The following is a 24,486-nucleotide window of genomic DNA, read 5'->3' as shown; positions in this document are numbered from 1 at the left end:
ATGGTTGACTGCCCAACAGTGAGGGATCTCAAGAGGTCAATAGCCTCCTCACTGAGGGCAGCAGGGCTGACTGGGCAGGGCCTGAGGTGCCTGGGGCGAAGGAGATGTCCACCCTCCCGGGTGAGCGGGCATGGGAAACACGCTGAGGGGCTGCTGCGCGGGCAGTGCTGGTAGTGGCGGTGGTGGCTGTACCTGTTGTTGGGGTGGGCACAGAGGTGTCCGCCACCGCGAGGGAGCTTCCATCGGAGGAGGAGTCGCTGTCTGTGGTCTCCCCTCCTGTACCCGTCGTGGTGCTCCGCTCGTCCTCAGTCCCACTGGTGCCTTCACCCTCGGAGGATTCTGCCTCTAGCCCCATGTGGGATGAAGTTCTCTCCGTCGCCGGTGTCTCTGCTCCTCCGCCTGATGATGTTTATGCACACAAAGACAGGGTGAATAAACAAAAAGGGAGGGGAAGAGACAGAGGATACACTTGGTCAATGCAAGCAACAACACCACCGTTGGCCTACACTACACACAGGGATCTTCCCTATGCACTAGGCCATGCCCAACCATTTACTGAGACAGTCACCTGCCCATGGGGTACAATGCCTAACGCCAGCATCTGCACACCAGATACCCACAGGACCCTGCCCAGTGGTAGATGGTCACTTACACCATTGGGGTAGAAGTGCTCCAGAGCCTGCCCAACAAGGGACCTACCCTGCCATGACCGCCCTGGCCTAGGGGCACCCACAGCCCACATCCCCCACCCAGCTGCCTCCTAACACGTGCAAAGTCAGCTTTCAGAATCTGTACTCACCCCCTTGTGGCAGCTGTGATGCCCTCAAGCTCCCATCCAACTCCGGATAGGCCATCGCTAGGATGTGGAACATCAGGGGGGTCATGGTGCGACGGGCACCCCTTCCACGTTGGGAGGCCAGCCCCAGCTGGGCCTCCTCCGTCTTCTTTGACCAGCGGCGCAGGTGCTTCCATCTCTTGCGGCAGTGGGTGCTCCGCCTGTGAAAGACCTCCAGGGTCCGCACCTCTTTGGCGATGGCACACCAAATACCCTTCTTCTGGTGGGTGCTGACCTGGAGGGAAAAGACAGCAGAAAAGGAAATTACTCACCCGTCCGGATCGTCAGGCTCATTGCCCACCAGTTACCAACCATTCCCTGATGCACATACACTGACCACCTTACATGCTGCACTCTGGCCAGGATGCCTCAGCACCTCCCAACATGTGGCCTACATCCACAGCACTCCAAACATTCATGGCCCACGCATCATGCTCACAGTGTACTCACCTGTTTGTCTGAAGGACCGTAGAGTAATGTGTACTGGGGTCGGACCCCATCCACCAGTTTCTCCAACTCCTCCGCAGTGAAGGCAGGGGCCCTTTCCCCAGACACATGAGCCATTGTCGCTTCCAGACACAGGTCACAGCAGCAGTTGCAGTGTAGGTCCTCTCCAGTTGAAGGTCAGGTAGCAAGTGAGTGAATAGTTAGAAAATGGTGGAGACGTCCGTGGCCGTGCGGCGCACAACACCAGCTCAATTACCTCATTTTCAGCTTGTCCCTCCTCACAGGTCAGGCAGCCGCCATTTCAGGGGGGCACAGGGCATGGCACCTAACTGCGTCACAGCAGACATTGGCACATCAACTGACTCTCGACTTCACATACTGCTTCTGTAAAGTAAATTCATCAACATTAGTGCAATAGATGTGTAAATATGACCCTCTGATCATCGTTCTCTTCCATAGGCTTCAACCGCTGAGGCAGAATATGAGATGGTGGCATCCTCCGGTGTACAGACCCCTGGTGGACCTTGCAACAATGGAGGACAGACACATTATCATCACATATAGACTTCATCGTGCCACAATCCTAGAACTGTGTGCCCAATTGGAGCCAGACCTGATGTCAGCTATCTGCCAGCCCACAGGAATCCCCACTCTAGTGCAGGTCCTCTCAGTGCTCCATTTCCTGGCAAGTGGTTCCTTCCAAACAACAGTGGCCATGGCATCAGGGATGTCTCAGCCAATGTTCTCCAACGTGTTGACCAGAGTGTTGTCTGCCCTGCTGAAACACGTGCGCACTACATCGGGTTCCCCCAGGTGGAGGATTTTGGCCACAGTGAAGGCTGACGTTTATGCCCTGGGACATATCCCCAACATCATTGGCGCCATTGATGGTACACATGTAGCATTTGTCCCCTCCCCGGAGAAATGAACAGGTTTACAGGGATAGAAAAAGCTATCACTCTATGAATGTGCAGATGGTGTTTTGGCGGACTAGTACATCTCCAATGTGAATGTCAAATATCCTGGCTCTGTGCATGACGCCTTTATCTTGAGGAATAGCAGCATCCAATATGTGATGGGCCAACTCCAGAGGCACTGGGTGTGGCTAATAGGTGAGCCAAAGGTCCCCACTGAGTATATGTTGATGTCTGGGTATGGGATTGCCCCTAAGGGTTAGTGTGTGTCTAACAGTTTTCAACCTATATTTACAGGTGACTCTGGTTACCCCAACCTCTCATGGCTACTGACCCCAGTGAGGAATCCCAGGACAAGGGCAGAGGAACATTACAATGAGGCACATGAGGCACAGGGAGGATTATAGAAAGGACCTTCGGCCTCCTGAAGGCCAGGTTTCCGGTGCCTCCATCTGACAGGTGGATCCCTGTACTACTCACCCAAGAAGGTGTGCCAGATCATCGTAGCATGCTGTATGTTGCACAACCTGGCCTTGAGATGCCAAGTGCCTTTTCTGCAGGAGGATGTGCCTGGAGATGGTCTTGTGGCAGCGGTGGAGCCTGTGGACAGTGATGAAGAGTGATGAAGAGGAGGCAGAGGAAGAAGATGTGGACAACAGAACAAACATTATACATCAGTACTTCCAGTGACACACAGGCAAAAGACTGTAACTCCACTTAACATTTCAGTAATCTGATGGACATTGTACAAGGCAGCCTCTTACCCTATGTCTATGGCCACTGACTGTTCCCTTTGGATTCTCTATTTTCAGATCACTGTGCCCCATTCTGGATCCTGCTATATGTACTGCTGCCCACCAAAGGTCATCCTGTAGTATATTTCACTGTACATACACGTTGCAATGCTTTGATAATGTTGTACTAATATATTTGTGAATCATTAGACTGACTCCAGATTGGTATTTGTTTCAAGGGTGTTTATTTAGGTGCTAATAAGTACAGGGGTATGTGCAAGGGGCTGGGTTGATGGTGGAGGAAAGTCCATGGTAGAGTCCAGTCTCTTGGTATCACAGGTGCATTGTCCAAGGGGGCATAGGAAGAGGAGCAATGGCAGTTCAAGGTGGACAGGATGACAGTGTGGGTCAGAAGGGTGACTATCAGGAGAGTCCTATTTCCTGGCGGGGGTCTTGGTAATGATCTCTGACTTCTGCCTGGATCGCAGGGACTGTTTGCGGGGTGGTTCACCTTTTGCAGGGGGTAGGGTGCTGGTGGCCTGTTGGTCCTTTGGCGGGCCCTCCCGTCCACTAGCGCTGGCGGAGGTGGAAGGCTGTTCTTCGATTTGGCTAGTGTCAGGCGCCCTTTGTTGTGCCACTGCCTCCCTCATGGTCTTGCCCATGTCAGCCAGCATCCCTGCAATGGTGACCAGGATGGTGCATATTTTTGTTAGGTCATCCCTGATCCCCAGGTACTGTCCCTCCTGCAGCTGCTGGGTGTCCTGCAACTTGGCCAGTATCTGGCCCATGGTCTGCTGGGAATGGTGGTATGCTCCCAGGGTGTTGGAGAGTGCCTCGTGGAGAGTGGGTTCCCTGGGCCTGTCCTCCAAGCTTCCCTGTTGTCCTGTGTCTCTGTCACCTGAACCGCGTGCCCACTGCCACTGACCCCAGGTCCCTGATCGTCCTTGGTTTGTGGGGTTGCCTGGGGCCCTGTAGTGGTGGACACACTGTTGATTGACATGTCCGGGGGCCAGTGGCATGGACCCACTGGGTGGGTGCTGTGGTGGTATTTCCTGAGGGGGGAGACTCTGTGGTGGGTTGGGACTGTGGCAGGGGAACCGACTGTCCAGAGGCCCCTGATGGGTCAGGTTGGTCATCCTGATCAAGGCGTGCAGAGCTGCTGTCGTCACTGTGGGCCTCTTCATGGGGAGGACTTGATGTAGCTAGCACCTCCTCTCCCGTGATGTTGAATACGGGTCCTGTTGGGATGCAAATGCATTGTTAATGTATCTGCGTGGGCCATACTGTGAATGGGTGTGTTTTCATCTCTGATTGTGATTTCCTTGTCGGCTTGCTCTTGTGTGAGTGGTGATTTTGTGGGCTGGGTGAGTCTCTCTACTGGACAGGCTGTGGTGTTGGGTGTCCATGCAGATCTATGATTGGTGTCCATGCATTGGTGTTGCATGCAAGCCTTGGTATTGGGATGGGTGGGTTGTGATAGTGGGGTATATGTGAGTTGGTGGAGTGCTGGGGGTGAGGGTAGGGGTAGGAGTTTGTGATGGCATGCAGGTAGGGTGGGGGAGGTGATAGTAGTAAAGAATTAACTTACCAGAGTCCAGTGCTCCTGCTACTCCTGCGAGGCCCTCAGGATGCATGATCACCAAGACTTGCTCCTCCCATGTTGTTAGTTGTGGGGGAGGAGGTGGGGGTCCACCGCCAGTCCTCTGTACAGCTATCTGGTGTCTTGATACCACGGAACGCAACTTCCACCATAGTTCGTTCCACCGCCTCCTGATGTCATCCCTGGTTCTTGGGTGCTGTCCCACGGCGTTGACCCTATCCACGATCCTCCGCCATAGCTCCATCTTCCTTGCAATGGACGTCTGCTGCACCTGTGATCCGAAAAGCTGTGGCTCTACCCTGATGATTTCCTCCACCATTACCCTTAGCTCCTCCTCAGAAAACCTGGGGTGTCTTTGGCGTGCCATGGATGTGGTGTGACTGATATGTGTGAGGATATGTGGGGTGATGTGTTGTGGTGTATGCTATGATGTGCGTGAATGGTGTATGGGTGAAGGTGTTCTGAGCCTCTGATTGAATGGGTGCTTCTTGCTTGTCTCTCTGTGCTTGGTCGCTTTTTTTCACTGGAAGGGGTCGTAGGTAGTGTGGGTATGTGTTTTATAGTGGTTTGGGTGTGTGGGTGTGTGTATATGTGTCAGGTGTGTGTATTTTGAATTGTCCAATGTGGTGTAGTTTTGTAAGTGTATGTGTATTTTGAGCGCAGAGACATGTACCGCCAATGGTTTACTGCGGTTGAAAGACTGCCACAGTGATTCATGGGTCATGATACTGTGGGGGTATTCCTGTTGGCGTAACGGTGTGGCTTTGCTATCGCCAGTTTATCACTGACCTTTGGTCTGGCGGACTTGTGTGGGTGTCTGTATATTGGCGGATTTCTATGTGTGGGTCATAATACCAGTGGTGGATTACCGCCGAGCTCACGGTATCTTGGCGGCCGGGTTGTCATGAGGGCCATATTGTCTTATCTGAGTTTTCATTTGTGGTCACCAAACATTTCTCTGTATCAATTCTTGAGTTTTTTTAACCCCTTTGTGTCCAGCTAGTTTATCATCATGACAAGTTCGAAAGACTTTTTCTTGTAGATCTAAGGTTGGTACATACAATGTGCATTCATGATAAGGTAGTCCATCCTTGATCACCCTTTCTGGTGCTTCATTGGACCACCACAAAATGTCTTCTTGTGTTAAGGCTTCTGGAATCCCAATGGTCAAGTCTGCATAATGGATGGTTGATACAAACTTATCCTTGGGAATTATCAAACTTTTTTTCTGGAATCTCCTTAGATAGATTAACATCTATCCGAGACAGTGCATTTGCCTTGCCATTGGCTGTTCCAGGTAGAAAGTTAATGACAAAATCAAAGTCTGCAAAATAAAGGGACCAGCACAATTGTCTTGCTGTTAGAGTGCGGGCTGATTTTAAAAATTGCAAGTTCTGATGGTCAGTGTAGACAGTTACCTTATGCCGAGCCCCCAATATGTAATGTCTCTGTCAACACCAGAGCAGTACGCGCTCTATTGGTGACAAAAATGCAAAAACCCAGCACTCTCAAAACAAACTAATTTATGTATTGTGCTGATATGTTGTGGTTAAACCTTTTGCATTGCAGAGTTCAATCCTGAAAACTTATTTTTAATATGCTTACAAATACTGTTCCTTTCCAATGTATTGCTGCAGGTTTTCAGAGTGTGTTAGGGTGTGGCCTCTTTCCAGGGCCTTCAAGAGACTTTCCCTGCAACATGCCTGGCGTGGTTCTGGGCTGGGCCAAGACTCTATAAAAGAGAGCCAGCCCAACTCCCAGTGCTCACTATTCAGAGGTCCCGGTGCAGAGCAGCATCTTCTTCTGAGCTCCTTTTCCAGCGTCCTATTTGGATTTTCCAGTCTTCTGCCCTTCATCCTTCATTGGTGATCATTGTTCCTGGTGGTAAGACGGTGGTTGGACTGCCCCGACACCGTTATTGAGAATTTTCATATTCTTGGTTTAATTCTTAAATGAGTAACAGATTACTTGCGCGCTACCATTTCTTGACATTTATATGGTAGTTTACAAATAGGCAAGACGCGCGATTGGTTTCATAAAGGTTTGACTTTGTTATTCATTGCGTGCTACCATTTCTTGACATTGGCATGGTGGCTTAAGAATCGGCAAGACGCGCAATTCGTTTTATGGTGTTTAAACATTGTTGTCCATTGTATGCTACTATTTCTTGACATTTTACGAATTGACAAGACGTGCAACTCGTTTCATGAGGATTTAACTTTGTTGTTCATTGCGCGCTACCATTTCTTGACATTTACCTGGTGGCTTATGAATCGGCAAAAGAAGCGCGATTCGTTTCATTGTACTTTGATCTTGTTATTTATTGTGAGCTGTTATTTCTTGACATTTACATCGTGTTTTACGAATCGGCAAGACGGGCGATTCGATTAATGATGATTTGACCTTGATATTCATTGCGTGTTACCATTTCTTGGTATTTTACATGGTGACACTCGAATCGGCAAGACGCACGATTCTCTCCTCGAGTTTATTTCATGTTGTTTATTGTATGCCACTATTCTAAGATATTTATTATGTAATATTCGAGTTGACAAGTTATGTGATTTGTTTCCTGAATCCATATTGTGTTATTCATGGTGCACAATCCTTTTATGGTGTTTTACTATATATATATAGATATATATATATATATATATATATATATCTATATATATATATGCAATATGCGCAATTTGTGTTGAAACATTTTAAGAGTACACAGAAGGCCAGAGTTTCTAGAAGCAATATTGTATGGTCCTAGTATACATTTTCAAAACAGGATTTATATGACTGGTTTAAAATTTAGTCAGAATGTTTTTCTGATTCGCATGTAAAGGAAAGTACTTGAATAAGAAAGTTTTCATTTAATTCATCTTGATTCCCCTACAGGTATCCGGCCATCTTGAAACTTAATCATTTTAAACTTAACTCTTAGATTGTTCATGTTTTCAGAGTGACTAGGCTTAGAATCATAGTTTAGTATTGATTTCAGGAAATATAATTTTCATATTGTGTGTTCTAACCTTTTTCTTACTACAGGTCTCCTTCCCAGCTGTTCCCTTCCTAATCCCCTCTTCCCCTCTTGAACTCTCTCAGTCTCTGTGATTTATCTATCAGAGTCTTGGAGCTGTTCAGTGGTGGACGTGTTGGGAACGTGCACAGACCCCGAGGATCTGGTGACTCTGACAGTCTCCGTTCCGGAAAGGTTTTCTTGCCTGCCAAAAGCTTCTTATCGGTGATGGAATAATTTACTTCAGGCAGGGTCAACTTTCGAGAGAAGAAGGCTACTGGATGCAAATGTCCTGTATTTTTATGATGCTGAGAAATAATACCCCCAAAAGCGGCTTCAGAAGCATCGGCTTCCACATATTAAGGCTCATCTGGATTGGGGCGTAGCAGAATTGGGGGTGTGGTGAAGGAATCTTTCAAAAAATTTAAAGCATCATCTGCTTCCTTTGACCACTCAAACTTCACTCCTTTTTTTTAATAAACAAGTGATGGGACTGACTGTTTGCAAAAAGTTGGCAAATCCCAAAAAACTCAGCCTCTTTCTTGTCAAGGACAGTAGTTAGATCCTCGTATTCTTTCGGAATTTCTGTGGTTTCAAGAACACAAATAACAGGAGCATGCGATGTTTCGTAGTTTGGACTCTTACCCTGGGCAAGACTGCTGGTTCAAGGATGACATTACTTATGTTTGTAGACAACTATGCCTATCCTACAACAAGTCGCAACTGTAATCCCAACCCCTCTGGCTCACTAGCAGTACCTTACCAAAAACCCAGTTACAGGTGATTTGTGGCAGCCGTTACACATGGTCTCCGAAGTATAACATCTCAGGGAGTGTTGTGGTTAAACGGAAATCACACCTTTCTCACAGATATATCATGTCTCAGCCAAACACAGGCAATAACGAAGATGCAGCAATGTTTCAATAATTTTTATTTAATACAATATGGTATACTGTATGGGCTGCAATGATTAGGATAATGAACAGTGCAAGAAATAGAATTGTAAAGGCGAGAGCCATGATTATGAAGACCCCCACCATCTTGCGTTAGCATTGAAAGACATGTACTTATACAGATCTACTTAGACCCCTGATGTATACTGTTCGAAAACAATCGATAACATTGCATGCTTGAGACGGTAATTTCTAATGTAAGCACCTACAGTTTGATTGTCTTTGTCACATGAGTTGACACCTTAGCGCGGTGACACTGATAACATAACTCTAAACAGAAAGGGCTAACTATAAACAAGGCAGCCTTCTTAGACGATTTAATTATATTAAATGGTCTAAGACAGAGAAAGCTAAGTTGGTTTAAAGTCACTAGGTGACGGGGGCACGAGTCTGCAAGCCAAAGGCTCAGCTAACTCCTGTCATCCCATTAAAACAAACTAGAATTCACCACAATGTTAAACAGGCCACCTGCGAGTTTGTGGACACCTCTACTTGATCATGAAAACAATTCTCTTTACACTATGGAGAGTTCATTTCAATCGTTCTCTTACTCCAAGCAATTCGAGGGTTAATCTCGGTGAGCCAATGTAAGCCTAAAATCAATTGAAATTGTGGGGCATCAAATCAAATTAAAAATTATTTGTTCCTGATGTCCACCAAACCCTCGTAAACGAATTGGCTCAGTTTCATGAGTGATTGGGCCTGAGGAGAGATTGGTACCAAATGCGGTGCAGCCACCTGCAATGTCTTTGCCACTTGCTGTTCTGTGGGAGTTGTCTTGGCTTCTGTTTTCAGCAGGGCAACTCCTCCTACTGATGAAGCTTGTCTTTTCCCGACTGCCCTATCTTTGGTTTCTTGGGACATTCTTTCACATAATGTCTGGATGCTCCACAATATAAACACAGTTGGTTAGCTCTTCACTTTTCTTTTTCTTCTTTGGACTATGGGCCTCGTATTGAACCAATCTGCACTGGTTCCTCCATCGTCACCCCATTTCCTATTCTTATATGGTCATTTCATACTTGATCAAATCTTAGAGAGACGGGACGATAATACCTTCTCTTTTCAGCTCTCCTTTCAGTTAACTGATGGTTAATTTGCAAAACTAAATCAATTAATTTGAGGATTTCTGTGGGTCTGTTTGGGGCTTGTGCCAATGCATCCTTCAATTCGTCTTTTAGACCACAATAAAATATGACAGCCCTTTTTGATTCTGGCGAGTTGGATTCCCCTATGAGTTTGTTAAAGTGAGCTAAATAAGATACTAAGGGGGTCATTCCAACCCTGGCGGTCAATGACTGCCGGGTTGGAGGACCGCGGGAGCACCGCCGACAGGCCGGCGGTGCTCCCAAGGGCATTCCGACCGCGGCGGTAAAGCCGCGGTCGGACCGGCAACACTGGCGGTCTCCCACCAGTGTACCGCCGCCCATTTGGATTCCGACCCCCCCCTACCGCCATCCAGTTCCCGGCGGTCTGCCCGCCGGGAACCGGATGGCGGTAGGGGGGGTCGCGGGGCCCCTGGGGGCCCCTGCAGTGCCCATGCCACTGGCATGGGCACTGCAGGGGCCCCCGTAAGAGGGCCCCTACAAGTATTTCACTGTCTGCTTGGCAGACAGTGAAATACGCGACGGGTGCAACAGCACCCGTCGCACCTTCCCACTCCGCCGGCTCGATTACGAGCCGGCATCCTCGTGGGAAGGGAGTTTTTCCCTGGGCTGGCGGGCGGTCTTTTGGCGACCGCCCGCCAGCCCAGGGAAAAACTTAGAATACCCTCCGCGGTCTTTCGACCGCGGAGCGGTATTTCGGAGGGGGGAACTCTGGCAGGCGGCCTCCGCCGCCCGTCAGGGTCAGAATGACCCCCTAAGTCCTTGTTTCCTTGCTTTATTTCCAAAAGTTCATTATCTTTAGCCTGAGCTGCAGTTCGACGATCAAATATTCGCAGAAACTCTTCCTTGAAATTTTGAAAATTATATAAAATTGGATCATTTCTGGAAACAATTGGCATGAACCAAGCAGCTGAATCACTAGTCAGATAAGACAATATAAATGCCACTTTGGACTGGTCTTCAGAAAAAATTATGGCTCTACACAAAAAAATATAATGAGTATTATGTTAAAAAAATTGTGCTATATTTGGGTCTCCACCAAAACGCTAAGGCTGTGCAAGGGGAATTATGGGAGAAAAAGCATGAATCACTTGAGTAGAAATACCTGTAGTATGTGAAGTACTTGGGGTCTCTGAAAATGTTGTGTCACTGGACTTGGGGATGGCCCCTAACTCATCTATTCCTTGTTTAATCTGTACTGCCTCTTCTATAGTGTTGTTTAACTGTTGCTGTAACCCTTCTAAGATGGTCGCTAAAGCCTTTACATCAGTTCCCTCAGTCATTCTGCTCAAGAGGTATTCTAACTTCCAAGTAAATACTTGGGAGGCACTTTAATCTGTCAGGGTACCTTGGTTCGATTTCCTCAGGAGCAGAAGATAGGTCCTCAATTCCAACCCAGGCTACCCTCAACGGATGGACTTCCCTGTTTCTAGCACCCTGGAAGGGGGAAGGGGAATGGGACAAAGAGAGACTGCCTCAGAGGTCTGCTTCTTCATTTACTCAGTCTGTCAGGCTCTTCTCCATTTATCTTGGAAGCGGCACCTGAAAACTTACAACCACAATTACTAGGGACACATTGTTCTTTTCTAATCCTTCAACATTACTACAATTAATTAGGATTTCTTCTACAAATATCTCAGCACCTTTTACCTGAATTTTCTGAGGAATTGGCTTCTCTCTTTCAAGTGGCATATGTTTATGTTAATAGTAAATAAAGTTACATTGAGGACTATCTGTAGGTTTGAAGTAATAGTCAATTAGATTTTTCTCTTGTTGAGTTTTACTGTCTCTTCATAGGCATGTGAGTTAGTTCATCTTTGCTTACACTTCCTTGGTATTAAGTTGTTGATATATATATATATATATATATATATTTTAATATATATATATATATATATATATTTTATATATATATATATATATTAAATATTGTCATATGACTTATGAAAATTATATTCTTGTCGACTGGCTTTTTTATAACCATTTACAGGTAACAGTGTCTTTCAAGCTCATTCACGAATGTTGTTTAAAATACCTCTGAATACTTCTGAACCTTTCGTCTTTAAATAGTTAACAATATAGCTGCTGCTTATTAGAAATGTGCTTGTCTTGTCCAAACTGTGAATCCCAGTCGGTAACTCTCGGGAACACGTTTGACTACTTTGGAACTTTCTTCGACTTTAATCAGTTAACAATATTATCTGCTGTTTATTGGAAAGGTTTTTTGCTGTATCCAAATCATGGAATCCGTTGATATACTCTCGGAAATACTGCTGACTACTCCAGAGCTTTTATAGTTCTTTAGCGTTAACGCATTATCCGTGGCTTACTTGAATTGCTCCTTCAATATATGCGTCGCAGGGAAACTCGCTGGAAACTTTTGCCTCATACCAAGCGCTCTCATAAAACACCTCCAGAATCCAATCAGAACTCAGTTGACGTACGGCGCCTGAGCTGCGCTTGCGTATTAACAGCTTAATCTCAAAAGCGCAACACTAGAACTGTAACTTGTACCTGAACAACCTGGTGGCCATCTTGGATTTCTCTTTCTGTTCTTTCCGTGTAATGCCTGTAATAAAGCTCGACAAACTATCTGCCAATAAGGGCATCGCTTCTTCCACTGTGGATACTTCTTGATCTGCAGATATTTTGTTTTTCGCTTACCCTTCACAGGAGTCAAAACATTGCAACTCTGAGGGTTCTTGACACCTCTAAATGTACCATGGTGTAAAATCCATCCATGACCGTCATGCTTCAAAAATTTTCTCGCATCCGCACATACCCTAAGTTAAAAGACGCCTAGCCCCTGAGTGTCTATCGCACATCCACAGGCCTTTTCACACTGATGGTGAGAAAAACAATTCATGACTGTCATGCGTAACAAAAAAAACAACGCATGACTGGAAAGTTGACGCACACGCCCAGGAAGTGATGAAACAGGACATCCTGCCTGCAAACGTTGTACAGTGAGTTCACATTCCCTTCACAGTCTAATTGTCTGTGACTGTGTTAGGGTGTGTGGAGCTGGTGCTGCAGGGGGATTAGGTTTTTTGGAGTGTTTGTAGCATGTTTTGAGCTGTGTCCTGTATGTGTTGCCTTATTTGTCTTTAAACTTGTCTTTTGTAGTGTAATTGTACTGTATTTGTCTTTGTATTGTGGGATGTTTGTCTGAGGTAGTACAGTTATTGGGATTGTTCAGTTAGGTGTTAGTTTTTTCTATTTTTTTTGTTTTGGGTGAACTGCACTTGCAGGATGTCTGGGAAAGGGATGATGCAGTGGTAGTCTGCCGATGAGCTAGGGGGGTTCATCTGGCTTGTTCAGCACTACGTCCCAATGATGCTACCACTGGGTGGCTGTGTAATCCTTGGCTACCCCACAGAGGCACAGCGGCTGTGGTGGGGCAAGGTGCTCCACCACTTTACAAGGATCTTTGGCAGTGGAAGAAATAACCATAAACTTAAACATTGATTGGCAGATCTGATTACAAAGGAGCAGGATCTGCTGGATCATCTGGGTATTGAGTTTGGTGGAGCAGTTGGTAAGACTCACATTTCCGTACTTTTGCATGTTCATGACAGTTGCAGGTATGGTTGAGTGCTGCATGTAATGCTTGTAGATGTGGACATGTCATATACTACCTATATGCAGAGTCCCAGTACCACAGTAGACCTGCAAGTCAGATGTACAGTAACGAAGTTGATGCTGGGCAAATGTACTATTTTCCCTGCACAACCAATGCAAAGTGTTGTGATGCATGCATAGGGCAACTCGGTAATGAGCAGCACCAAATGAGTCCTGCGCCATGCATCATCTATGGAAGAGGGCCCCATACCTGTTTGGGTGGCATATTTATAAGCCACAGAGTAAGATGAAAAATCCCTTAGGGCCATTTTTCTAGCACTCTGAACGACTGCTGAGAGCAGGTGTGATATGGGGGCATAACAATGTTTGAGATAGGCCCACAGTGTACTCAGCAGACGTCGTGGGGATCTGTTGCAACTCCTGCTGAGTACATCATTTACCTAGACACAAATAGATGCAGTTAGACCGTACCTGCATCATTCTGTGTCTTAATTCTCATTAGGTGCACAGATTGCGGGGGTAAGGGGTGCACTGAGGGCCACAAGGACTGTATTGATACAATTGGTGCTGCACCCCTGTTGTTTTAGTTGCCGCTTTGTGTCATTGAACAAGGCCATGTAAGACAGCTTGACCATGCACTTGGTCCAGACTACTAGCACTTCCCTGTTCCAGTTCCTTGTGCACCACATACACCCTATACTATGTCTATTACTACCCACATGTGCAAAGTCAGTTCCACAGGCCTGCCGCTTCTCAATGACAGTATGGGGCTGCCCTGCATCTGCTCCTTCACTGGCACATCACTCAGTAACCTGCGCCAACAAATATATCCTTGGACCACAGAGCAAGTGTTTCTGTGTTGAGGCATTTTCTATGCCCATTTTCTTATCCCTCCGTGGACAAATAATGGTATACCATGCCAATAATGGCTGGCCACACACTACTGGCAATACATCCATGATTTTAATCAGTCAATGTGCAGGTAGATATAACTATCTTCACATGAGTATACTCCCATAGCGTTATTGCGCATGTGTGTGCCTTGCAATGGCACACACATATTATCTACTTCACTGAAGGATGTATCACGTCATTCCTCAACACCTTGGAATACCCACACAACCCCTGGGCAGTAGTTTGTTAGTTTGCTGTGAGAATGAGGTAGATGTCTACAACATCTGAGGCAGGCTTAAATGCTTTGGGTGTCACAATGGGAGAGCCACTGCAACAACCATTGCATGCTCTTCAGATGCAATATATAAAGTGTCAAGCAGTCCCATATGGTCATGGAGGTGTAGAGCTACCAGACACCTGCATGACAAAGCCATGTATTAATGGTGCAGTGGGAAGCACCACAGGAGTGTCAGGGACAGTGATAGTTTGTAGGTGTGTGGGTCTACATTATCCGAGTCTATGTGTGGTTGACTGATCATAGATGTTTGTCAGTGGCTCTGCTCTACCATAGGATGACTTGCTCACTCAGCCTAACAAGTTAACAGTATACAAGGTCATCCAAAAACAGATATGTACAAATTACACTAAGAAACGTTTTCCATTCATGTCTTGCAGGTGGACTTGCACCCTACATCATAGGAGAGGTTTCATGATCTGAAGACCCTGATGCCTCCAGTAAGTGTCATCTAATGCATCATGGGTGCTAATCCAGGGTTTGGTGTGAGTCAGTCTGAAGTGTGGAATGCTATGAAAGAGTGTTTTGCCTAACCAATGATTTGATATCATTGGATAATGGATGGTGACATCATGTATGTTGGAATGTTGTGCAATGAGAACGGCTTGCATGTAGTTCAAGGGGCAACATGTGCTGGCATGGAATTGTGTGAAATGGGAATTGTTATTGCTGGCCAGTCATTCATTGGTTTCCACCACATAGGTCTCAGGGAAGCTGTTTATGTACATTGCATGCCTGTTTATAACCACTTTGTCACAGCACCATTGTCAGCACAGTGTGCCACACATAGCTTACACTTACTGAAAAGACATGGGTGATTTCTGCAGCGTTCTCCAGGGGGCTTATGTAGGAAACACATACACCACAGGTGCCTCAGTACCCTCCATATATAATGAGTCTGTAGTACTGCAAGGAGCCATATTGTGCTCAACAACAATCAGTAATGTACACAATTAGTAGGCAACTAACCACCAGATGGTTGTGTGAAAAGTCTATGATTCTTCCCACTCCAGATCTCAAGCAGTTTTCACAGCATAGTCCTGCCACCATGATATTTGTGAGTGATGTAGGTCACATCACATATGCATATGATGTGAATGGTGTGTGCATACTTGGTACTTTGATAATGTCTGACAAGCATGTGCAAATGATTTACAATGTTTCTGGATACTGTTGCAGCACCCACTGTAGTGCCAAACTAACCATGGGCGTGAGGGCACCCATACAGCCACCATGTGTGTGCCGTTTAACAGATGTAGCACTACATAGCACAGGGTAGGGGGCTTCAGTTCTGTACTGTGTTGACAACTCTGGGCAAGCCTTGATGTTTCACCGGGTGTGTTGAGGTGATGGATTGCATGTACAGCCCCCCATATGCCCAGGCCAGGTCTTAGAACAGGACACATTAATGTTGATTTACCAAAACCTTAGAATAGAAACACCTTGCCTCCATGATGACTGGGCAAGCCTTGATGTTTCACCGGGTGTGTTGAGGTGATGGATTGCATGTACAGCCCCCCATATGCACAGGGACACAGAAAATCCAGACTTGTTGGAGCACGTGATTCTCACAAGTTAGAAGACACAAATGTTGATCATGGACAGTTTTGTCCACTCAGCTCTGGGCCCTGTTGTTTCTAAATCGATTTCTGTCATCCCAGTGACACATACATACTGTTGATGGATGCCAGGAAATAATCGTAGATGAGGGGTAAGTCATTTTTGAGGAATGTGTGTTAAACTGTATGTGTTGTCTGCAGTTGCAGTGTGCATTATGGCCCTCATTACAACCTCGGTGGTCTTTTAAAAAGACCGCCGAGCCTGTGGGAGCCAGAATACCGCCAGTGCCAGTGGTATTTCTGGCTCCCTATTATGACTCTTCCGCTGGCCCATCAGAAAAGTCACATCAACATTGCTGCTGGCTCGTAATAGAGCCAGCGGCAATGCTGATGTGCAACGGGTGCAGGAGTACTCGTCGCGCATTTCACTGCCCAAAATTCGGGCAGGGAAATGCGCGACGGGGCTATGCCTAGGAGCCCATGCACTGCCCATGCCAAGTCGATGGGCAGTGCAGGGGCCCACAGGGGCACCCCAAGTCCTCCTTACCGCCAGCCTTTCCATGGCAGTGTTTACCGCCATGGCCAGGCTGGCGGTCGGAACTCATAATCCCAAGGGCAGCGGTGCTTGCACCACTGCCCTGGGGATTATGACCGCCAGGCGAAAGCATGGTGGTATAGTGGAGGGGCCGGCAGTATGGCCGTGGCTATTGCGGCACGTTCATAATAGCTGGTGGTACACCACCAGCCTGTTGGCGGTGTTCCCGCCAGCTTACCGCCGGCCGCCAGGGTCGTAATGAGGCCCTATATGTCTGTACAACCTCCACCCAATGCTGATACTGATGCTTGATTCTCCTCATATTTCAGCTGCCAACACGACCAAAGAACAGAGGCGAATATTCCATAAGAGGGCTCAATGATACCACCACATAAGTGGTAGGAGGTTCAGAAGAGAAAAAGCATCAGGGGAATGGTGGACCTCCAATACAGCCACACAAGGACATTGGAGACAAGTCATTGGGGATGCAGGGGGCCATAGCTAGAACAAGGTTCTCAATGTCAGCTGCACCAGTGACCATATAGCCACCAGTATATATCAGTACAGCCACCTGCAGCAGTAGTCCCAAGCCACTTTGAGCAGGAAAGCGAAGGGACATTGAGCAGATTTTGGTCAGACTGACAAAATTGGAGGAGGATGGAGCAGAGGACCGCAAGTTGTTGCAATACATAAAGAAGAAGTTAAAGAAAAGTAGAAAGTGAATAATTTGTGTATCATACAACCTCCCAGTTCCTCCTTTTTACTGTTTTCTATAGTTTATATGGGGTTTTGGATGTGTAGTCTTAGGTAAGTGTAGGGTAGTAATAGGATTGGTTAAGTATAGTGGGGGATGGGTTTTTCTACATTATTGTATTGTTGTGGGATTGGGTGGGGTGTCTTTTTGGGGTATTTGTGTATTAAAAAACAATTATATATATATATATATATATATATATATATATATATATATATATTTGTTTAGGCCTTTGGTTAGGTTAGTACATGTGTAGTCATAGTTTATGTTGTCCTACTTGTATCTCACCTCTTGAGGGGGCAATGTTTAGAGTGTGATGTTACATGTGTAAGATAAGTTTAGAATAGGGTAGATAGGTGTAGTTGTAAATTAGGGATAGTTAGTGTAGGTTAGTTTAGAATAGGGTAGGTTTTAGGTTTTCTTTTGCTTAATGGTTTGAAAATAAATCCTGTTCATCTTAGCCTAATTAGTTTTGTACTTATATGTAGCATTGTGCATCACACATGAGTCAAGCTCACTAGTAATAGAATATGGCGGAGCGCAAAGCTACACTAAGAGTGGCAGCACCCCGCTGTGTCAATTTCACAACGCAGGTATACACCGTATTCATTTGCATACAGCGCACCCCTGTGTTGTCCCCTATGCTAGCACTAAATAGAGCTGCCAAGCGCCAATGCAGGCATCTTTGCACCATTGTGCAAGAATGTCTGCATTGAAAGGTTTGATTGTTTATGTGTGGGAAGGTGTCCGTTCTTGCACATACAGAATCACTCATGGCAGTTTGACTCCTCTGTGTGTGCTGCACAATGCAGCACACATAGAAACAAACATAACAAGAAGGAATACATTTATACTTCCTTGTTGTGCCTTGCTAACACCCCCCTGGGATGGCCTTAGATTTTTGCTCTGCCTCAGGTTTACTGATGCTTGTAAATCTGAGACAGCGTCAAAATGCAATGGGTGGTGCTGTGGCACACCCACAGCAATACCCATTGCATGTCCCTTCCACACAAAGTGATGGGTGTGAAGGGGCCGTATTTACAGGGTGGCGTGAATGCACAAAAAGTTGCCTAACCCCACCTTGTAAATATGGCACAGGAAGTTGGGCCACCGGAGCTTCACAAAACGTGATGCTCCAGTGGACTTGGGGCTCATGAATATGCCCCTAGGCATTTTGGGGCCATTGTAGGTGACCCAAATGCTATCTGAGTGTATCTTTTGGTGAGGCTCAGGTGGCACAATGCCCTGCCATGTATGTATTAGGTGGCATGAAGCCACTTGATGTGCCTTGATGTCACCTTGAATAAATCGCCCATTCACACCCAACACTTTGCATGGAAGGTGTGTGCAATGGGTCTTACCATGGGTGTACCACGGCAACACCCATTGTGTTTTGACACTGCCTCAGATTTTTCACTATTTGTATTCCGGACGCTGGGCTAATATCTGACACCAGCCCAGGGTGGGTTTAGCATGACAACATCTAGGAGTAATGCTTACATTTGTACTGCATTTCTTGATTTTACTATGTGTGCTGCAATATGCTGCACACGGAGTAGGAGCAAATCACACTTTCAGGTAGTTGTTGTGGAGGATGGTGTTTCTTCCTGCACATAACCATTCTCCACCTCAACACAGCCATCTTTGCACTATGGTGCAAGGGTGGCTGCATTGGCGCACAACATCTGATTACCACTTGCACAGCGAAGTATACACGAGTGCAGTGTATTCTAATGTATATGGTGCATCCCTGCATTTTTAAAATGACAGTGAGTGATGCTGCCTAATTCTGCACAGCAGCACGCACTATCATTTTCTGTTTGATCTAGCCTTCTAACTTGTCAAATGCTAAGATTGCACCCATTTGTTCAGCTGCACACATGATGTTCACATATGTGCACAATGTATTGTATGCATTTTATTTGTGGCCATTCCCATATGATGCATATGGTTGTGTCAGAGTTGTTGTGGATTCAGCCTGTATGGGTTGTGCTCCACAGGTTGCAAGCTTTAGGACAGATTTTTTCTCATTTGTCTTGGTTCAGGGCAGCTGCAAGATGTGTTGCAGTACACTGCAGCAGTTTCGATACGCAGTGATGTGCCATATTTACATTTATACAGTACAGCCCTGCAATTCCCACTGCGCCTGCACAGATTAGTGCTCCCTGCATCAACACAGGCATTGTTGCAGCATGATGACAGGGTGGCTGCCTTGAAGTGATGATTTGTTCATGTGCAGGAGGTGTCCCTTCCTGCACATGTACAGGCAATTTTTGCAGAATTAGCATTTCAATGTGTGCTGCAAGCTGCAGCACACATGACTAAAGGCAATTCAACATTGAGGTAGGGATGCATTTTGGCCTGAAAAACCACCCTGACCCCACCCCTGGGGTGGTATTAATTTCAGTCCTAGTCTCTAACGTCTACGTAGTGTTGGTACAGGGGCTTCGACTTTATGCAATTGGTGATGTAATGGCACAGCATCAGCCACACTATTTGCACGTGCCTACCAGGCAATGTGGTGCATATTTACATGGTGGAGTATAGCTATAGTGAATGGCCTATGTTGATGTTCTGCATATGTTGGAGTGCATAGCACAACCAAAGCCTCAGTTCACGTGTGGCTTGGGTGAGGATGGCGCATCTTGATTCAGGGCCTATATGTCCGGATGCAACCCTTTAGCATGCATTGTGTATGTCCTATGTGCCTTCCCCTTCTGCCATTAGTGGAGTTCCAGCTATCCCCCCGCAACTTACCCTGAATTTCGGGTGATTCCGGGCAGTCTGCACTGTCCTGAGATTCCAGTGACCAGCTCCTCCTGGATGATCGCTGCAACTATCTCCTCCAGCTCATCCAAGTCCTCCTGTGGTGCAGGACTTCCACTTCCAGTCTGCAGTGCTGCCTTATGGTTCCTGGCAAGTTTCTCCTTAGTCCTGCGCTTGCAATCGTGCCAGAGCTTCTTGCACTCAGTGGCAGTTCTCTTCACCTCAGCGACACTGTTTATTTTGGCCACTATTTGCTGCCATATTGCATCTCTCCTACCAAATGGCAATTTGGAGGTGACGAGTAGCTGATGTTGGTGCTCCTTCACCTCTGTGACCAGGATGTCATGCTCCTCCTGGCTAAAGTGACACTTGCGCTTTCTCTTCTCCTTCTCCTGTGATTTTTCTGAACCCCCCTGGCTGGGAATTGGGTGTTTGGGGTTTCCCTCGGGTTCCTCCTGGCCTGTTGATTCCATCTTCTCTTGCAATTGCACTCTTTCCTGCATTGTATTTTGACGCTAATGCAGGTTTAAATGGCGCTAACCCTTCTGCAACATGTTTACATGCCACAAAACAGTGTAGCACTATTTTTGCAGCATTAACATAATTTTTCCTTATGTCATTGGGCAGCTGTTAGAGCCTTTTTTACGCTCTCCATTCCTTAACGCCGTCCTATGTCATTTCATAAATATGGCGCAAGTATGGCGCTAAGGAATGACGCTAGCTTGCGTAAATAAAAATAACCACAACTGCGCTAGCGCAATCTTTGCGTCATTTTTCATAAATATGCCCCAAAATATTTAGACCATGGGCCCTCTTAAGGTTCTAAGAAGGGGGGCTACATGCCCTCCTCCCATATAATTAAAATATGGCCAAAGGGACTTCAGTCCTTGGGCCTGGTTGAGCTTGGGGAGGGGAGCCACACTCCCCTTATGTAAAATGTATTTGACCCGGAGGTATGGGGTCCCTGGAATCCCTATAAGGTGTGGGTAGAGGGGCCATGCGCCCCTCTACCCTATAATTAAAGTATGACCTTGGGGATGGGATCCCCGGGGCCCATTTGGGTTGGAGGAGGTGGTCAAGTGCCCCTCTTCCCTAATGGTAATGTTGTGGCCCTCAGAGATGGTTTCCCTGAGGCCTGTTAAGGTTCAGGGAGGGGATCCATGCATCCCTCTCCCTATTAATATAATTTTTTACCCCTGGGGAATGGGGTTCCCAGGTACAATAGTAGGTTGGGAAGGGGGCAGCATGCACTCTCTCCCTTTTTTAAAAACTAAAGTCTCTGGGTCCCCAGGGTCAAAAGTGACTTGCTGAAGGGGTTGCATAACTCTCTCCTTCAGTGGAGGGCTTGGTGCTTGTGGGATGTTGAACACAGGGCCCGACCACAAGCCAGGCTATTCGTCAATCCCACGCCATGCATGGCCAAAAGCCATGCACACAGTAGAAATGCTTGACTGTGAGGGGTTGGCAACAGGGGCTGACAGCAGGCCATGCCGTGCAGCCTACCCCTCGCAATGAGTGACAAAGGTCATGTGCGGCAAGGGTTGGCTTTACGTACATTAATGGAATATTACTTTATGTTAAAGAAAAAATTTGAAATTTCTTTTAAAAAACTAACGTTAATGTCACATTATAGTTAGGTGTGATAAAAATACCTTATTTTTTTTTAAACCTTAGAAATTCACTGAAAAAGCAAAGGTTAAAGTAATGTTATAGTTAGGTCAATATGTCGGTGCCAACTTAACGTTCTGAACTATAAAAAAACTGAAATTCATTAGGTATAAACAGACCTTACTATAACTTGTGCCCCCCGCATGCACTGCTTATGACCTCACATATCACATTACTAATGACATGTTCTATGACATCATTTGTGACATCACTGATGACATCTCAAATGACATCATTGATGCCAACAATGATGACATCATCCAATGAGTGTGCTAATGAGTGTTAGTCTGTTTTACAGTTAGCTTACATAGTGGCAGGTAGTACCATATTACTGCTCTACCTAACTTTATACATCCTGTGTTCAGCTAATAGGAGTAAGTGTTTACAAAATTCAAGTTTTCCTAATGCATCATATGTGTGGAGAGGTAGAGAACACTTTATATATCTTTGTACTGAGGAGTAACTCCGTGCACAGGTGACAGTTGACAACGTGTCATGTATGTTAGACACAGGTTTTTTGGTTCTGCAGAAAGAGTTTCCTACAGTGCAAAGATTCTATGTAATAGATGCTAAGGTGCATATTTACACGTGTTGACACAAAGTTTTTCATCAAAGTCCTTAGCGCCTGGTAGCGCCATTCCATAGTGGCAGCCAGGCGCCATATCTATGGAACGGCGCACGCAGGCGCTAAGGAACAGCTAGCGTCTAAGAAAAATACGCTAGCCTGGTGGTGCGATGGCAGTAGGGAAAAAGGAGCTAGTGGGACAGAAATTACGCAAGACTTGCTAGTAGCAATAAATATGCTGCTAACCAGCCTAGCGTCATTTCCTGAAACACTAGCACCCAAATGTGACTCCTGTCTTAATAAGGACAGGAGTCTTGCCCACCACCCCAATGGCCAGCACAGGGGACCAGTGTCCCCTGGGCAAGACCATAAGACCCAGTTCCAGGCAGGGGGCCCCATGTAAGGGGCCCCCAATGGTACTTTAAAGAATAAAAAATGAAAATAAAAATAAACAATAAATTAAATATATAGTAAAATACTTACCTCTACATCCTATGGTGCCCCTCTGGTGTGGGTGGGGGTGTTGCTGGGGCTTGGGGTGGGCATCTGTGGGCTCATTCCATGGCGTTTGGCCATAGAAATGGGTCCACAGGTAACCTAACGCCTGGTCTGACCCAGGTGTTAAATAATGGTGCTAAGCAGGCTTAGCTCCATCATTTGGGTCCGCCTACTCCACACACGTTGTTTCTTTGCCAGAGTTTATTTAAGGCGGTAGGGGGTTATCGTCATATTGTGGATGGGAATGCCTCCCTTGCATATAATTAGAGCAATGTAGTTTGCCGCATACACAACATGATGCTAACTTCAATATTTTGACGCTAGACGAGTCTAGCGTCAAAATATGAATATGGAGTTAAGTTTGCGCAGTTTTATTGTAAAAAAAAATGAGCTAACACTGCGCAAACTAACCATAAATATGGGCCTAAGTATTGGAAGCAGTCTTGAGTATTTTGAGAGGATCATCTCAGCATGACAATTTCCAGATACAATAGAAGACTGTGTGCACGAGGTACTAATCTATGTAGATGTGCTTGATTAGTTCCATCAGATGGTCTACCTGTAAAGTTTTCACCACAGCATAAAGTGAAGGTTGCAGATTGTATGACCTTTAGTACCTTCAGATCGTGGGTATTTTGAGTAAATGGAATGTCTTTGGCCAAGCATTGCATAAAGTGAACACTGCCCTTAGTAGGTACATTTTAATACCCTGTGGTGTATTTCTCATAAGAGTTTCACTGTCTGCAAACTCACTCCATAGACGAACCACTCTTTACAGTGGCCAATTTTTTACTCATATCCCACTTAATTTTTCACTATAACTTTCAGGGGCAGCTCCTCAATTAGGGCGGAGGAGCGTGCCCCCCCCTCCCCCCCCCCCTACCAGCAGCAGAAGCTGCAAAACGTTCACAACAAGGGTATAATAAACTATTATCCCCATGTTGTGAAAGGCGTGGGCATCGGGGATGAGGAGCTGTGAAGAGGAGTGCCCAGCACTCCCCCTCACTGCACATGTATGTTTGGCCAGCTGTCTCGGGCCAGACAAACACATATGCACGGTATGCTCTCTCCAGCCCAGTAACACAGTTGCTGGGCTGAAGAAAGACTGCACAGGCTCCCAGTCTGCCTGGGAGCGCTCACCCAGGGCGCTCCCTGCCAATCCTGACGCTGGTCTGGGCAGTGTCAGGTTTGGCCGCAGGGCAGGCTGGGAGCCTGAGCCTGCGTGCAGCCAGCAGGGAAGAGGAGTGCTGCGCGGGAAGCCGTTGAAAAGGTAAGTATTTTTATTGTTTTTTTTTTACTTCATTTTATTACATTTTTGGTCCCCAAGAAAGGCAAAACACTAAACTAGACTGCATATGTAAAGTTTCAGATTTACTACTTAAACTTGTGAAAGACTCATTTTTGGTCACATGGTAACGGAAACCTACATACAAATATATATAACAAATACAATAGATAAAAAAATCGCATTAAATCTGATTGCCACTCTGTAGTTATATAGTCCCAAAAATAGGAACTACCTCCCTAAAAACGTTCTACCCGTTTAACGAATCACCAAAAAACTTTACAGACCAATAGCATTTTCCATATTTTCATATGATATACATTTTTGTGGTGAAACATTAAGGAGGCGCAAAGATAAAAGGGGGTCCCAAAATGCATTTTTCCATTAATGCACTTTCCATAGACTATTGTATTTTATGTAGCACAAAAAAGGTTTAATGGCTTTCCATGAAATTTGGCAGGATTATATATTATGGTGCAGAGATGA

The 24,486-nt window shown here is 46.0% G+C and overlaps 1 long non-coding RNA gene across 1 annotated transcript in view; it reads left to right on the top strand.

The window, feature by feature from the left end:
* Positions 1-17,339, top strand: part of LOC138285111 (uncharacterized) — a 75,607-nt gene extending 58,268 nt beyond the window's left edge. Inside the window, exons 2-3 of the long non-coding RNA XR_011201522.1 lie at positions 14,751-14,810; positions 16,794-17,339. This is a non-coding gene — a long non-coding RNA (uncharacterized lncRNA). The remainder of the gene's footprint in view (positions 1-14,750; positions 14,811-16,793) is intronic.
* The last annotated feature ends 7,147 nt before the right edge of the window (positions 17,340-24,486 follow it).

Source organism: Pleurodeles waltl, chromosome 3_1 (assembly GCF_031143425.1).
Source record: "Pleurodeles waltl isolate 20211129_DDA chromosome 3_1, aPleWal1.hap1.20221129, whole genome shotgun sequence".
Classification (NCBI taxonomy): Eukaryota; Metazoa; Chordata; class Amphibia; order Caudata; family Salamandridae; genus Pleurodeles; species Pleurodeles waltl.
This window is presented reverse-complemented; position numbering and strand designations above follow the sequence as displayed.